A 19037-nucleotide genomic window follows, 5' to 3' on the forward strand; every position below is an offset into this window, starting at 1 on the left:
CTCTGCACTTGTGGTGCAATCTCTGCACATGTGGTGGGATCTCTATACTCATGGTGGGATATCTGCACTTGTAATGGGATCCCTGCACTTATGGTGGGATATTTGCACTTGTGATGGGATCTCTGCACTTACGGTGGGATATTTGCACTTGTGGTGGGATCTCTGCACTTGTGATAGGATCTCTGCAGTCATGGTGGGATCTCTGCATGTGTGATGAGATCTCTGCACTTATGGTGGGATCTTTGCACTTATGGTGGGATCCTGCCCTTGTGATAGGATCACTGCACTTATGGTGGGATCTCTGCACTTATGATAGGATCTCTTCACTTGTGGTGGGATCTTTGTTCTTATGGTGGGATCTCTGCACTTGTGGTGGGATCTCTATACTCATGGTGGGATCTCTGCACTTGTGATGGGATCTCTGCACTCATTGTGGGATCTCTATACTTATGGTAGGATCTCTGTACTCATAGTGGGATCTCTCTACTTATGGTGGGATCTCTGCACTTGTGATCTCTGCTCTTATGGAGGGATCTCTGCATTTGTGATAGGATCTCTGCACTTGTGGCAGGATCTCTGCACTTGTGGTGGGATCTCTGCACTTATGGTGGGATCTCTGCACTCATGTTGGGATCTTTGTACTTGTGATGGTGTATCTGCGCTCATGGTGGGATCTCTGCCCTCATAGTGGGATCTCTCTACTAGTGATGGGATCTCTGCACTTATGGTGGGATCTCTGCACTTGTGATGGGATCTCTGCTCTCATGATGGGATCCCTGCCCTTGTGGTAGGATTGCTGCACTCATGGTAGGATCTCTGTACTTGTGATGGGATCCCTGCACTCATGGTGGGATCTCTGCACATGTGATTGGATCTCTGCACTTGTGTTGGGATGTCTGCACTTGTGATGGGATCTCTGTATTCTTGGTGGGATCTCTGCACCTGTGGTGGGATCTCTGCACTTGTGGTGGGATCTCTGCACTTGTGGTTGGATATCTATACTCATGGTGGGATTTCTGCACTTGTGATGGGATCTCTGCACTTGTAATGGGATCTTTGCATTCATGGTGGGATCTATGTAGTCATAGTGGGATCTCTCTACTTGTGATGGGATCTCTGCACTCATGGTAGGATCTCTGCACTCATAGTGGGAACTCTCTACTTGTGGTGGGATCTCAGCACTTGTGATGGGATCTCTGCTCTTATGGAGGGATCTCTGCACTTGTGAAGGGATCTCTGCACTTGTGGTGGGATCTCTGCACTTGTGGTGGGATCTCTGCACTCATGGTGGGATCTCTGCACTCATAGTGAGCTCTCTATACTTTTGATGGGATCTCTGCACTCATGGTGGGATCCCTGCACTTGTGATAGGATCTCAGTACTTATGGTGGGATCTCTGCCCTTGTGATGGAATCTCTGCACTTATGGTGGGATCTCTGCACTTGTGATGGGATCTATGCACGTGTGGTGGGATCTCTATACTTGTGATGGGATCTCTGCTTTTGTAATAGGATCTCTGCATACATGGTGGGATCTCTGCACTTGTGGGATCTCTGCACTTGTGATGGTATCTCTGCACTCATGGTGGGATCTGTGCATTCATGGTGGGATCTCTGCACTTGTGGTGGTATCTCTGGACTAGTAGTGGGATCTCTATACTTGTTATGGATCTCTGTACTTGTGGTGGGATCTCTGCACTTGTGATGGGATCTCTGCACTTGTGATAGGATCTCTGCATTCATGGTGGGATCTCTGCATGGGTGGTGGGATCTCTGCACTTGTGATGGGATCTTTGCACATGTAGTGGGATCTCTGCACTCATGGTGGGATCTCCGCACTTGAGATAGGATCTCTGTACTTATGATGGGATCTCTGCACTTGTGGTGGGATCTCTACACTCATAGTGGGATCTCTCTACTTGTGATGGGATCTCTGCACTTATGGTGGGATCTCTGCACTTATGATAAGATCTCTTCACTTGTGGTGGGATCTCTGCACTTGTGGTGGGATCTTTGCACTTGTGGTGGGATCTCTATACTCATGGTAGGATTTCTGCACTTGTGATGGGATCTCTGCACTCATGGTGGGATCTCTGCATTTGTGGTGGGATCACTGTAGTCATAGTGGGATCTCTCTACTTCTGAAGGGATCTCTGCACTCATGGTAGGATCTCTGCACTCATAGTGGGATCTCTTTACTTGTGGTGGGATCTCTGCACTTGTGATGGGATCTCTGCTCTTATGGAGGGATCTCTGCACTTGTGATGGGATCTCTGCACTTGCGGTGTGACCTCTGCACTTGTGGTGGGATCTCTGCACTCATGGTGGGATCTCTGCACTCGTGATGGGATCTCTGCACTTGTGGTAGGATCTCTGCACTTATGGTGGGATCTCTGCACTCATGGTGGGATCTTTCTACTTGTGATGGGATCTCTGCACTTGTGGTGGGATCTCTGCACTTGTGATGGGATCTCGGCACTCATGGTGGATCTCTGCACTTGTGATGGGATCTCTGCACTTGTGGTGTGATCTCTGCACTTGTGATGGGATCTCTGCTCTCATGATGGGAATCCTGCCCTTGTGGTAGGATCGTTGCACTCATGGTAGGATCTCTCTACCTGTGATGGGATCTCTGCACTCATGGTAGGATCTCTGCACATGTGATTGGATCTCTGCACTTGTGGTGGGATGTCTACACTTATGATGGGATCTCTATATTCATGGTGGGATCTCTGCACCTGTGGTGGGATCTCTGCACTTGTGATGGGATCTCTGCACTTGTGGTGGGATCCCCGCACTCATGGTGGGAACTCTGCACTTATGGTGGGATCTCTGCATTCATGGTGGGATCTTTGTACTTGTTGTGGGATCTCTGCACTCATAGTGGGATCTCTCTACATTGTGATGGGATCTCTGCACTCATGATAGGATCTCTACACTTGTGATGTGATTTCTGTACTTGTGATGGGATCTCTGCACTTATGTTGGGATCTTTGCATTCATGGTGGGATCTCTGTACTTGTGGTGGGATATCAGCACTTGTGGTGGGATCTCTGCACTTGTGGTGGAATCTCTGTACTTGTGATGGGATATCTGCACTCATGGACGGATCTCTGCACTTGTGGTGTGATCTCTGCACTTGTGATGGGATCTCTGCTCTCATGATGGGATCCCTGCCCTTGTGGTAGGAACGCTGCACTCATGGTAGGATCTCTCTACTTGTGATGGGATCTCTGCACTCATGGTGGGATCTCTGCAAATGTGATTGGATCTCTGCACTTGTGGTGGGATGTCTACACTTATGATGGGATCTCTATATTCATGGTGGGATCTCTGCACCTGTGGTGGGATCTCTGCATTTGTGATGGGATCTCTGCACTTGTGGTGGGATCCCTGCACTCATGGTGGGATCTCTCTACATTGTGATGGGATCTCTGCACTCATGATAGGATCTCTACACTTGTGATGTGATTTCTGTACTTGTGGTGGGATCTCTGCACTTGTGATGGGATCTCTGCACTTATGTTGGGATCTTTGCATTCATGGTGGGATCTCTGTACTTGTAGTGGGATCTCGGCACTTGTGGTGGGATCTCTGCACTTGTGGTGGAATCTCTGTACTTGTGATGGGATATCTGTACTCATGGAGGGATCTCTGCACTTGTGATGGCATCTCTGCACTCATGGTGGTCTCTTTCTACTTGTAATGGGATCTATGCACTCATGGTGGGATCTCTGCACTTGTGATGGGATCCCTGCACTCATGGTGGGATCTCTGCACTTGTGATGGGATCCCTGCACTCATGGTGGGATCTCTGCACTTGTGGTGGGATCTCTGCACTTGTAATGGGATCTCTGCACTCGTGATGGGATCTCTGCACTCATGGTGGGATCTGTGTACTCATAGTGGAATCTCTCTACTTGTGATGGGATCTCTGCACTTGTGGTAGGATCTCTGCACTTATGGTGGGTTCTCTGCACTTATGGTGGGATCTCTATACTCATAGTGGGATCTCTCTACTTGTGATGAGATCTCTACATTTGTGGTGGGATCTCTGCACTTGTGATGGGATATCTGCACTCATGTTGGGATCTGTGTACTCATAGTGGGATCTCTCTACTTATGATGGGATCTCTGTACTTGTGGTGGGATCTCTGTACTCATGGTGGGATCTCTGTACTCATAGTGGGATCTCTGCACTCATGGTGGGATCTCTGCACTTGTGGTGGGATTTCTGCTCTCATAGTGGGATCTCTCTACTTATGGTGGGATCTCTGCACTTGTGATGGGATCTTTGCTCCTACGGAGGGATCTCCGCACTTGTGATGGGAACTCTACACTTGTGGTGGGATCTCTGCACTTGTGGTGGGATCTCTGCACTCATGGTGGGATATCTGCACTCGTGATGGGATCTCTGCACTTGTGATGGGATCTCTGCACTCATGGTAGGATCTCTGCACTTGTGATGGGATCTCTTTACTTGTGGTGGGATCTCTGCACTTGTGATGGGATCTCTGCACTGGTGTTGGGATCTTTGCATTCATGGTGGGATCTCTGCACTTGTGGTGGGATCTCTGCACTTGTGATGGGATCTCTGCACATGTGGTGGGATCTATGCACTCATGGTAGGATCTCTGCACTTGTGGTGGGATCTCTGCACTCATAGTGGGATCTCTTCAGTTGTGGTGGGATCTCTGCACTTGTGGTGGGATCTCTGCACATGTGGTAGGATCTCTAAACTCATGGTGGGATCTCTGCACTTGTGATGGGATCTATGCACTTATGGTGGGATCTTTGCACTTGTGATGGGATCTCTGCGCTTATGGTGGGATCTTTGCACTTGTGATGGGATCTCTGCACTTGTGATAGGATCTCTGCATTCATGGTGGGATCTCTGCATGTGTGGTGAGATCTCTGCACTGATGCTGGGATCTTTGCACTTATGGTGGGATATCTTCACTTGTGATAGGATCTCTGCATTGATGGTGGGATCTCTGCACGTGTGGTGGGATCTCTGCACTTATGATGGGATCTCTGCACATGTGATGGGATCTCTGCACTCATGGTTGGATCTCTGCACTTGAGATAGGATCTCTGCACTCATGATGGGATCTCTGCACTTGTGGTGGGATCTCTGCACTCATAGTGGAATCTCTCTACTTGTGATGGGATCTCTGCACTTATGGTGGGATCCTTGCACTTGTGATGGGATCTCTGCACTCATGGTGGGATCTGTGCATTCATGGTGGGATCTCTGCACTTGTGGTGGTATCTCTGCACTCATAGTGGTATCTCTCTACTTGTGATGGGATCTGTGTACTTGTGGTGGGATCTCTGCACTTGTGATGGGATCTCTGCACTTGTGATGGGATCTCTGCATTCATGGTGGGATCTCTGCATTTGCGATGGGATCTCTGCACTCATGGTAGGATCACTGCACTTGTGGTGGGATCTCTGCACTCATAGTGAGATCTCTCTACTTTTGATGGGATCTCTGCACTCATGGTGGGATCCCTGCACTTGTGATAGGATCTCCGTACTCATGGTGGGATCTCTGCACTTGTGATGGGATCTCTGCACTTGTGGTGGGATCTCTATACTTGTGATGGGATCTCTGCTTTTATGATGGGATCTCTGCACTCATGGTGGGATCACTGCACTTGTGGTGGGATCTCTGCACTCATAGTGAGATCTCTCTACTTTTGATGGGATCTCTGCACTCATGGTGGGATCCCTGCACTTGTGATGGGATCTCTGCACTCATGATGGGATCTCTGCACTCATGGTGGGATCTGTGTACTCATAGTTGAATCTCTCTACTTGTGATGGGATCTCTGCCCTTGTGGTGGGATCTCTGCACTTGTGATGGGATCTCTGCACTCGTGGTAGGATCTCTATACTCATGGTGGGATTTCTGCACTTGTGATGGGATCTCTGCACTCATGGTTGGATCTCTGCACTTCTGGTAGGATCTCTGTACTCATAGTGGGATCTCTGCACTTGTGATGGGATCTCTGCACTTGTGGTGGGATCTCTATACTTGTGATGGAATCTCTGCTTTTGTGATGGGATCTCTGCACTCATGGTGGGATCACTGCACTTGTGGTGGGATCTCTGCACTCATAGTGAGATCTCTCTACTTTTGATGGGATCTCTGCACTCATGGTGGGATCCTTGCACTTGTGATGGGATCTCTGCACTTGTGATAGGATCTCTGCACTTGTGGTGGGATCTCCGCACTTGTGGTGGGATCTCTGCACTCATGGTGGGATTTCTGCACTTGTGATGGGATCCCTGCACTCATGGTGGGATCTCTGCACTTGTGATGGGATCTCTGTACTTCTGGTGGGATCTCTGCACTCATGGTGGGATCTCTACACTTGTGATGGAATCTTGCACTCATGGTGGGATCTCTGCACTTGTGGTGGGATCCCTGCACTCATGGTGGGATCTCTGCACTTGTGATGGGATCTCTGCACTTGTGATGGGATCTCTGCACTCGTGATGGGATCTCTGCACTCATGGTGGGATCTGTGTACTCATAGTTGAATCTCTCTACTTGTGATGGGATCTCTGCACTTGTGGTGGGATCTCTGCACTTATGGTGGGTTCTCTGCACTTATGGTGGGATCTCTATACTCATAGTGGGATCTCTCTACTTGTGATGAGATCTCTACATTTGTGGTGGGATCTCTGCACTTATGATGGGATATCTGCACTCATGTTGGGATCTGTGTACTCATAGTGGGATCTCTCTACTTATGATGGAATCTCTGTACTTGTGGTGGGATCTCTGTACTCATGGTGGGATCTCTGTACTCATAGTTGGATCTCTGCACTCATGGTGGGATCTCTGCACTTGTGGTGGGATTTCTGCTCTCATAGTGGGATCTCTCTACTTATGGTGGGATCTCTGCACTTGTGATGGAATCTCTGCTCCTATGGAGGGATCTCTGCACTTGTGATGGGATCTCTGCACTTGTGGTGGGATCTCTGCACTTGTGGTGGGATCTCTGCACTCATGATGGGATATCTGCACTCGTGATGGGATCTCTTCACTTGTGATGATGTATCTGTACTCATGGTGGGATCTCTGCACTCATAGTGGGATCTCACTACTTATGATGGGATATCTGCACTTGTGATGGGATCTCTGCACTTGTGATGGGATCTCTTCACTCATGGTAGGATCTCTGTACTTGTGATGGGATCTCTGTACTTGTGGTGGGATCTCTGCACTTGTGATGGGATCTCTGCACTGGTGTTGAGATCTTTGCATTCATGGTGGGATCTCTGCACTTGTGGTGGGATCTCTGCACTTGTGATGGGATCTCTGCACATGTGGTGGGATCTATACACTCATGGTGGGATCTCTGCACTTGTGGTGGGATCTCTGAACTCATAGTAGGATCTCTTCACTTGTGGTGGGATCTCTGCACTTGTGTTGGGATCTCTGCACATGTGGTGGTATCTCTGCACTCACAGTGGGATCTCTCTTCTTGTGATGGGATCTCTGCACTCATGGTGGGATCACTGCTCTTGTGGTGGGATCTCTGCACATGTGGTGGGATCTCTATACTCATGGTGGGATCTCTGCACTTGTGATGGGATCTATGCACTTATGGTGGGATCGTTGCACTTGTGATGGGATCTCTGCACTTATGGTGGGATCTTTGCACTTGTGATGGGATCTCTGCACTTGTGATAAGATCTCTGCATTCATGGTGGGATCTCTGCATGTGTGGTGAGATCTCTGCACTGATGCTGTGATCTTTGCACTTGTGGTGGGATCTCTTCACTTGTGATAGGATCTCTGCATTGATGGTGGGATCTCTGCATGTGTGGTGGTATCTCTGCACTTATGATGGGATCTCTGCATATGTGATGGGATCTCTGCATTAATGGTGGGATCTCTGCTCTTGAGATAGGATCTCTGTACTCATGATGGGATCTCTGCACTTGTGGTGGGATCTCTGCACTCATAGTGGGATCTCTCTACTTGTGATGGGATCTCTGCACTTATGGTGGGATCTGTGTACTCATAGTGGAATCTCTCTACTTGTGATGGGATCTCTGCACTTGTGATGGGATCTCTGCACTTATGGTGGGTTCTCTGTACTTGTGGTGGGATCTCTGTACTCATGGTGGGATCTCTGTACTCATAGTGGGATCTCTGCACTCATGGTGGGATCTCTGCACTTGTGGTGGGATTTCTGCACTCATAGTGGGATCTCTCTACTTATGGTGAGATCTCTGCACTTGTGATGGGATCTCTGCTCCTATGGAGGGATCCCCGCACTTGTGATGGGATCTTTGCACTTGTGGTGGGATCTCTGCACTTGTGGTGGGATCTCTGCACTCATGGTGGGATATCTGCACTCGTGATGGGATCTCTGCACTTGTTTTTAGGATCTCTGCACTCATGGTGGGATCTTTGTACTTGTGATGGTGTATCTGCACTCATGGTGGGATCTCTGCACTCATAGTGGGATCTCTCTACTTGTGATGGGATATCTGCACATGTGGTGGGAGCTCTGCACTTGTGATGGGATCTCTGCACTCATGGTAGGATCTCTGCACTTATGATGGGATCTCTGTACTTGTGGTGGGATCTCTGCACTTGTGATGGGATCTCTGCACTGGTGTTGGGATCTTTGCATTCGTGGTGGGATCTCTGCACTTGTGGTGGGATCTCTGCACTCATGGTGGGATCTCTGCACTTGTGGTGGGATCTCTGCACTCATAGTGGGATCTCTTCACTTGTGGTGGGATCTCTGCACTTGTGGTGGGATCTTTGCACATGTGGTGGGATCTCTATACTCATGGTGGGATCTCTGCACTTGTGATGGGATCTATGCACTTATGGTGGGATCTTTGCCCTTGTGATGAGATCTCTGCACTTATGGTGGGATCTTTGCACTTGTGATGGGATCTCTGCACTTGTGATAGGATCTCTGTACTCATGATGGGATCTCTGTACTTGTGGTGGGATCTCTGCACTCATAGTGGGATCTCTCTACTTGTGATGGGATCTCTGCACTTATGGTGGGATCCTTGCACTTGTGATGGGATCTCTGCACTCATGGTGGGATCAGTGCATTCATGGTGGGATCTCTGCACTTGTGGTGGTATCTCTGCACTCATAGTGGGATCTCTCTACTTGTGATGGGATCTTTGTACTTGTGGTGGGATCCCTGCACTTGTGATGGGATCTCTGCACTTGTGATGGGATCTCTGCATTCATGGTGGGATCTCTGCACTTGTGATGGGATCTCTGCACTCATGGTGGGCTCTTTCTACTTGTGATGGGATCTCTGCACTCATGGTGGGATCTCTGCACTTGTGATGGGATCCCTGCACTCATGGTGGGATCTCTGCACTTGTGATGGGATCTCTGCACTTGTGATGGGATCTCTGCACTCATGATGGGATCTCTGCACTCATGGTGGGATCTGTGTACTCATAGTTGAATCTCTCTACTTGTGATGGGATCTCTGCACTTGTGGTGGGATCTCTGCACTTATGGTGGGTTCTCTGCACTTATGGTGGGATCTCTATACTCATAGTGGGATCTCTCTACTTGTGATGAGATCTCTACATTTGTGGTGGGATCTCTGCACTTGTGATGGGATGTCTGCACTCATGTTGGGATCTGTGTACTCATAGTGGGATCTCTCTACTTATGATGGGATCTCTGTACTTGTGGTGGGATCTCTGTACTCATGGTGGGATCTCTGTACTCATAGTTGGATCTCTGCACTCATGGTGGGATCTCTGCACTTGTGGTGGGATTTCTGCTCTCATAGTGGGATCTCTCTACTTATGATGGGATCTCTGCACTTGTGATGGAATCTCTGCTCCTATGGAGGGATCTCCGCACTTGTGATGGGATCTCTGCACTTGTGGTGGGATCTCTGCACTTGTGGTGGGATCTCTGCACTCATGGTGGGATATCTGCACTCGTGATGGGATCTCTTCACTTATGATGGTGTATCTGTACTCATGGTGGGATCTCTGCACTCATAGTGGGATCTCACTACTTATGATGGGATATCTGCACTTGTGATGGGATCTCTGCACTTGTGATGGGATCTCTTCACTCATGGTAGGATCTCTGCACTTGTGATGGGATCTCTGTACTTGTGGTGGGATCTCTGCACTTGTGATGGGATCTCTGTACTGGTGTTGGGATCTTTGCATTCATGGTGGGATCTCTGCACTTGTGGTGGGATCTCTGCACTTGTGATGGGATCTCTGCACATGTGGTGGGATCTATACACTCATGGTGGGATCTCTGCACTTGTGGTGGGATCTCTGCACTCATAGTGGGATCTCTTCACTTGTGGTGGGATCTCTGCACTTGTGTTGGGATCTCTGCACATGTGGTGGTATCTCTGCACTCACAGTGGGATCTCTCTTCTTGTGATGGGATCTCTGCACTCATGGTGGGATCACTGCTCTTGTGGTGGGATCTCTGCACATGTGGTGGGATCTCTATACTCATGGTGGGATCTCTGCACTTGTGATGGGATCTATGCACTTATGGTGGGATCTTTGCACTTGTGATGGAATCTCTGCACTTATGGTGGGATCTTTGCACTTGTGATGGGATCTCTGCACTTGTGATAAGATCTCTGCTTTCATGGTGGGATCTCTGCATGTGTGGTGAGATCTCTGCACTGATGCTGTGATCTTTGCATTTGTGGTGGGATCTCTTCACTTGTGATAGGATCTCTGCATATGTGATGGGATCTCTGCATTAATGGTGGGATCTCTGCTCTTGAGATAGGATCTCTGTACTCATGATGGGATCTCTGCACTTGTGGTGGGATCTCTGCACTCATAGTGGGATCTCTCTACTTGTGATGGGATCTCTGCACTTATGGTGGGATCCGTGCACTTGTGATGGGATCTCTGCACTCATGGTGGGATCTGTGCATTCATGGTGGGATCTCTGCACTTGTGGTGGTATCTCTGCACTCACAGTGGGATCTCTCTTCCTGTGATGGGATCTTTGTACTTGTGGTGGGATCTCTGCACTTGTGATGGGATCTCTGCACTTGTGATGGGATCTCTGCATTCATGGTGGGATCTCTGCATTTGTGATGGGATCTCTGCACTCATGGTGGGATCACTGCACTTGTGGTGGGATCTCTGCACTCATAGTGAGATCTCTCTACTTTTGATGGGATCTCTGCACTCATGGTGGGATCCCTGTACTTGTGATAGGATCTCCATACTCATGGTGGGATCTCTGCACTTGTGATGGGATCTCTGCACTCATGGTGGGATCTCTGCACTTGTGATGGGATCTCTGCACTTGTGGTGGGATCTCTATACTTGTGATGGGATCTCTGCTTTTGTGATGGGATCTCTGCACTCATGGTGGGATCACTGCTCTTGTGGTGGGATCTCTGCACTCATAGTGAGATCTCTCTACTTTTGATGGGATCTCTACACTCATGGTGGGATCCCTGCACTTGTGATGCGATCCCTGCACTCATGGTGGGATCTGTGCATTCATGGTGGGATCTCTGCACTTGTGGTGGTATCTCTGCACTCATAGTGGGAACTCTCTACTTGTGATGCTATCTTTGTACTTGTGGTGGGATCTCTGCACTTGTGATGGGATCTCTGCACTTGTGATGGGATCTCTGCATTCATGGTGGGATCTCTGCACTTGTGATGGGATCTCTACACTCATGGTGGGCTCTTTCTACTTGTGATGGGATCTCTGCACTCATGGTGGGATCTCTGCACTTGTGATGGGATCCCTGCACTCATGGTGGGATCTCTGCACTTGTGGTGGGATCTCTGCACTTGTGATGGGATCTCTGCACTCGTGATGGGATCTCTGCACTCATGGTGGGATCTTTGTACTCATAGTGGAATCTCTCTACTTATGATGGGATATCTACACTTGTGGTGGGATCTCTGCACTTATGGTGGGTTCTCTGCACTTATGGTGGGATCTCTATACTCATAGTGGGATCTCTCTACTTGTGATGAGATCTCTACATTTGTGGTGGGATCTCTGCACTTGTGATGGGATATCTGCACTCATGTTGGGATCTGTGTATTCATAGTGGGATCTCTCTACTTATGATGGGATCTATGTACTTGTGGTGGGATCTCTGTACTCATGGTGGGATCTCTCTACTTGTGATGAGATCTCTACATTTGTGGTGGGATCTCTGCACTTGTGATGGGATATCTGCACTCATGTTGGGATCTGTGTATTCATAGTGGGATCTCTCTACTTATGATGGGATCTATGTACTTGTGGTGGGATCTCTGTACTCATGGTGGGATCTCTGTACTCATAGTGGGATCTCTGCACTCATGGTAGGATCTCTGCACTTGTGGTGGGATTTCTGCTCTCATAGTGGGATCTCTCTACTTATGGTGGGATCTCTGCACTTGTGATGGGATCTCTGCTCCTATGGAGGGATCTCTGCACTTGTGATGGGATCTCTGCACTTGTGGTGGGATCTCTGTACTCATAGTGGGATCTCACTACTTGTGATGGGATATCTGCACTTGTGGTGGGATCTCTGCACTTGTGATGGGATCTCTGCACTCTTGGTAGGATCTCTGTACTTGTGATGGGATCTCTTTACTTGTGGTGGGATCTCTGCACTTGTGATGGGATCTCTGCACTGGTGTTGGGATCTTTGCATTCGTGGTGGGATCTCTGCACTTGTGGTGGGATCTCTACACTTGTGATGGGATCTCTGCACATGTGGTGGGATCTATGCACTCATGGTGGGATCTCTGCACTTGTGGTGGGATCTCTGCACTCATAGTAGGATCTCTTCACTTGTGGTGGGATATCTGCACTTGTGGTGGGATCTCTGCACATGTGGTGGGATCTCTATACTCATGGTGGGATCTCTGCACTTGTGATGGGATCTATGCACTTATGGTGGGATCTTTGCCCTTGTGATGAGATCTCTGCACTTATGGTGGGATCTTTGCACTTGTGATGGGATCTCTGCACTTGTGATATGATCTCTGCATTCATGGTGGGATCTCTGCATGTGTGGTGAGATCTCTGCACTGATGATGGGATCTTTGCTCTCATGGTGGGATCTCTGCACTTGCGATGGGATCTCTGTACTCATGGTGGGATCTCTGCATTTGTGATGGGATTTCTGCACTCATGGTGGGATCACTGCACTTGTGGTGGGATCTCTGCACTCATAGTGAGATCTCTCTACTTGTGATGGGATCTCTGCACTTGTGGTGGGATCTCTGCACTCATAGTGGGATCTCTGCCCTTGTGGTGGGATCTCTGCACTTGTGATGGGATCTTTGCACTCGTGGTAGGATCTCTATACTTGTGATGGGATCTCTGCACTTGTGGTGGGATCTCTGCACTCATAGTGGGATCTCTGCCCTTGTGGTGGGATTTCTGCACTTGTGATGGGATCTCTGCACTCATGGTGGGATCTCTGCACTTATGGTAGGATCTCTGTACTCATAGTGGGATCTCTCTACTTATGGTGGGATCTCTGCACTTGTGATCTCTGCTCTTATGGAGGGATCTCTGCACTTGTGATAGGATCTCTGCACTTGTGGTGGGATCTCCGCACTTGTGGTGGGATCTCTGCACTCATGGTGGGATTTCTGCACTTGTGATGGGATCCCTGCACTCATGGTGGGATCTCTGCACTTGTGATGGGATCTCTGTACTTCTGGTGGGATCTCTGCACTCATGGTAGGATCTCTAAACTTGTGATGGAATCTTGCACTCATGGTGGGATCTCTGCACTTGTGGTGGGATCTCTGCACTCAAAGTGGGATCTCTGCCCTTGTGGTGGGATCTCTGCACTTGTGATGGGATCTCTGCACTCATGATGGGATCTCTGCACTCATGGTGGGATCTGTGTACTCATAGTGGAATCTCTTTACTTGTGATGGGATCTCTGCACTTGTGGTGGGATCTCTGCACTTATGGTGGGTTTTCTGCACTTATTGTGGGATCTCTGCACTTGAGATGGGATCTCTATACTCATGATGGGATCTCTGTACTTTTGATGGGATCTCTGCACTTATGGTGGGATCTCTGCACTTATGATGGGATCTCTTCACTTGTGGTAGGATCTCTGCACTTATGGTGTGATCTCTGCATATGTGGTGGGATCTCTATACTCATGGTGGATCTCTGCACTTGTGATGATGGGATCTCTGCACTTATGGTGGGATCTTTGCACTTTTGGTGGTATCTCTGCACTTACGGTGGGATATTTGCACTTGTGGTGGGATCTCTGCACTTGTGATAGGATCTCTGCATTCATGGTGGGATCTCTGCATGTGTGGTGACATCTCTGCACTTATGGTGGGATCTTTGCACTTATGGTGGGATCCTGCACTTGTGATAGGAACACTGCACTTATGGTGGGATCTCTGCACTTATGATGGGATCTCTTCACTTGTGGTGGGATCTCTGTACATGTGGTGGGATCTCTGCACTTGTGGTGGGATCTCTATACTCATGGTGGGATCTCTGCACTTGTGATGGGATCTCTGCACTCATGGTGGGATCTCTGCACTTATGGTAGGATCTCTGTACTCATAGTGGGATCTCTCTACTTATGGTGGGATCTCTGCACTTGTGATCTCTGCTCTTATGGAGGGATCTCTGTACTTGTGATAGGATCTCTGCACTTGTGGTGGGATCTCCGCACTTGTGGTGGGATTTCTGCACTCATGGTGGGATCTCTGCACTCGTGATGGGATCTCTGCAATTGTGGTAGGATCTTTGCACTTATGGTGGGATCTCTGTACTCATGGTGGGATCTCTGAACTCATAGTGGGATCTCTGCACTTGTGATGGGATCTCTGCGCTTTTGATTGGATATCTGCACTCATGGTGGGATCTCTGCACTTGTGGTAGGATCTCTGCACTTTTGGGTGGGATATCTGCATTCATGGTGGGATCTCTGCATGTGCGGTGAGATCTCTGCACTTATGGTGGGATCTTTGCACTTGTGGTGGGATCTCTGCACTTGTGATAGGATCTCTGCATTCATGGTGGGATCTCTGCATGTGTAGTGGGATCTCTGTACTTGTGATGGAATCTCTGCACATGTGGTGGGATCTCTGCACTCATGGTGGGATCTCTGCACTCATGGTAGGATCTCTCTACTTGTGATGTGATCTCTGCACTCATGGTGGGATTTCTGCACTTGTGATGGGATCCCTGCACTCATGGTGGGATCTCTACACTTGTGATGGGATCTCTGTACTTCTGGTGGGATATCTGCACTCATGGTGGGATCTCTACACTTGTGATGGAATCTTGCACTCATGGTGGGATCTCTGCACTTGTGGTGGGATCTCTGCACTTGTGATGGGATCTCTGCACTGGTGTTGGGATCTTTGCATTCATGGTGGGATCTCTGCACTTGTGGTGGGATCTCTACACTTGTGATGGGATCTCTGCACATGTGGTGGGATCTATGCACTCATGGTGGGATCTTTGCACTTGTGGTGGGATCTCTGCACTCATAGTAGGATCTCTTCACTTGTGGTGGGATCTCTGCACTTGTGGTGGGATCTCTGCACATGTGGTGGGATCTCTATACTCATGGTGGGATCTCTGCATTTGTGATGGGATCTCTGCACTCATGGTGGGATCACTGCACTTGTGGTGGGATCTCTGCACTCATAGTGAGATCTCTCTACTTGTGATGGGATCTCTGCACTTGTGGTGGGATCTCTGCACTCATAGTGGGATCTCTGCCCTTGTGGTGGGATCTCTGCACTTGTGATGGGATCTCTGTACTCGTGGTAGGATCTCTATACTCATGGTGGGATTTCTGCACTTGTGATGGGATCTCTGCACTCATGGTGGGATCTCTGCACTTATGGTAGGATCTCTGTACTCATAGTGGGATCTCTGCACTTGTGATGGGATCCCTGCACTTGTGGTGGGATCTCTATACTTGTGATGGGATCTCTGCTTTTGTGATGGGATCTCTGCACTCATGGTGGGATCACTGCACTTGTGGTGGGATCTCTGCACTCATAGTGAGATCTCTCTACTTTTGATGGGATCTCTGCACTCATGGTGGGATCCTTGCACTTGTGATGGGATCTCTGCACTTGTGATAGGATCTCTGCACTTGTGGTGGGATCTCCGCACTTGTGGTGGGATCTCTGCACTCATGGTGGGATTTCTGCACTTGTGATGGGATCCCTGCACTCATGGTGGGATCTCTGCACTTGTGATGGGATCTCTGTACTTCTGGTGGGATCTCTGCACTCATGGTGGGATCTCTACACTTGTGATGGAATCTTGCACTCATGGTGGGATCTCTGCACTTGTGGTGGGATCTCTGCACTCATAGTGGGATCTCTGCCCTTGTGGTGGGATCTCTGCACTTGTGATGGGATCTCTGCACTCGTGATGGGATCTCTGCACTCATGGTGGGATCTGTGTACTCATAGTGGAATCTCTTTACTTGTGATGGGATCTCTGCACTTGTGGTGGGATCTCTGCACTTATGGTGGGTTTTCTGCACTTATTGTGGGATCTCTGCACTTGAGATGGGATCTCTGTACTCATGATGGGATCTCTGTACTTTTGATGGGATCTCTGCACTTATGATGGGATCTCTTCACTTGTGGTGGGATCTCTGCACTTGTGGTGTGATCTCTGCACATGTGGTGGGATCTCTATACTCATGGTGGATCTCTGCACTTGTGATGATGGGATCTCTGCACTTATGGTGGGATCTTTGCACTTTTGGTGGTATCGCTGCACTTACGGTGGGATATTTGCACTTGTGGTGGGATCTCTGCACTTGTGATAGGATCTCTGCATTCATGGTGGGATCTCTGCATGTGTGGTGACATCTCTGCACTTATGGTGGGATCCTGCACTTGTGATAGAAACACTGCACTTATGGTGGGATCTCTGCACTTATGATGGGATCTCTACACTCATGGTGGGCTCTTTCTACTTGTGATGGGATCTCTGCACTCATGGTGGGATCTCTGCACTTGTGATGGGATCCCTGCACTCATGGTGGGATCTCTGCACTTGTGGTGGGATCTCTGCACTTGTGATGGGATCTCTGCACTCGTGATGGGATCTCTGCACTCATGGTGGGATCTTTGTACTCATAGTGGAATCTCTCTACTTATGATGGGATATCTACACTTGTGGTGGGATCTCTGCACTTATGGTGGGTTCTCTGCACTTATGGTGGGATCTCTATACTCATAGTGGGATCTCTCTACTTGTGATGAGATCTCTACATTTGTGGTGGGATCTCTGCACTTGTGATGGGATATCTGCACTCATGTTGGGATCTGTGTATTCATAGTGGGATCTCTCTACTTATGATGGGATCTATGTACTTGTGGTGGGATCTCTGTACTCATGGTGGGATCTCTCTACTTGTGATGAGATCTCTACATTTGTGGTGGGATCTCTGCACTTGTGATGGGATATCTGCACTCATGTTGGGATCTGTGTATTCATAGTGGGATCTCTCTACTTATGATGGGATCTATGTACTTGTGGTGGGATCTCTGTACTCATGGTGGGATCTCTGTACTCATAGTGGGATCTCTGCACTCATGGTAGGATCTCTGCACTTGTGGTGGGATTTCTGCTCTCATAGTGGGATCTCTCTACTTATGGTGGGATCTCTGCACTTGTGATGGGATCTCTGCTCCTATGGAGGGATCTCTGCACTTGTGATGGGATCTCTGCACTTGTGGTGGGATCTCTGTACTCATAGTGGGATCTCACTACTTGTGATGGGATATCTGCACTTGTGGTGGGATCTCTGCACTTGTGATGGGATCTCTGCACTCTTGGTAGGATCTCTGTACTTGTGATGGGATCTCTTTACTTGTGGTGGGATCTCTGCACTTGTGATGGGATCTCTGCACTGGTGTTGGGATCTTTGCATTCGTGGTGGGATCTCTGCACTTGTGGTGGGATCTCTACACTTGTGATGGGATCTCTGCACATGTGGTGGGATCTATGCACTCATGGTGGGATCTCTGCACTTGTGGTGGGATCTCTGCACTCATAGTAGGATCTCTTCACTTGTGGTGGGATATCTGCACTTGTGGTGGGATCTCTGCACATGTGGTGGGATCTCTATACTCATGGTGGGATCTCTGCACTTGTGATGGGATCTATGCACTTATGGTGGGATCTTTGCCCTTGTGATGAGATCTCTGCACTTATGGTGGGATCTTTGCACTTGTGATGGGATCTCTGCACTTGTGATATGATCTCTGCATTCATGGTGGGATCTCTGCATGTGTGGTGAGATCTCTGCACTGATGATGGGATCTTTGCTCTCATGGTGGGATCTCTGCACTTGCGATGGGATCTCTGTACTCATGGTGGGATCTCTGCATTTGTGATGGGATTTCTGCACTCATGGTGGGATCACTGCACTTGTGGTGGGATCTCTGCACTCATAGTGAGATCTCTCTACTTGTGATGGGATCTCTGCACTTGTGGTGGGATCTCTGCACTCATAGTGGGATCTCTGCCCTTGTGGTGGGATCTCTGCACTTGTGATGGGATCTTTGCACTCGTGGTAGGATCTCTATACTTGTGATGGGATCTCTGCACTTGTGGTGGGATCTCTGCACTCATAGTGGGATCTCTGCCCTTGTGGTGGGATTTCTGCACTTGTGATGGGATCTCTGCACTCATGGTGGGATCTCTGCACTTATGGTAGGATCTCTGTACTCATAGTGGGATCTCTCTACTTATGGTGGGATCTCTGCACTTGTGATCTCTGCTCTTATGGAGGGATCTCTGCACTTGTGATAGGATCTCTGCACTTGTGGTGGGATCTCCGCACTTGTGGTGGGATCTCTGCACTCATGGTGGGATTTCTGCACTTGTGATGGGATCCCTGCACTCATGGTGGGATCTCTGCACTTGTGATGGGATCTCTGTACTTCTGGTGGGATCTCTGCACTCATGGTAGGATCTCTAAACTTGTGATGGAATCTTGCACTCATGGTGGGATCTCTGCACTTGTGGTGGGATCT

This window comes from Lissotriton helveticus, chromosome 10, assembly GCF_964261635.1.
Source record: "Lissotriton helveticus chromosome 10, aLisHel1.1, whole genome shotgun sequence".
Classification (NCBI taxonomy): Eukaryota; Metazoa; Chordata; class Amphibia; order Caudata; family Salamandridae; genus Lissotriton; species Lissotriton helveticus.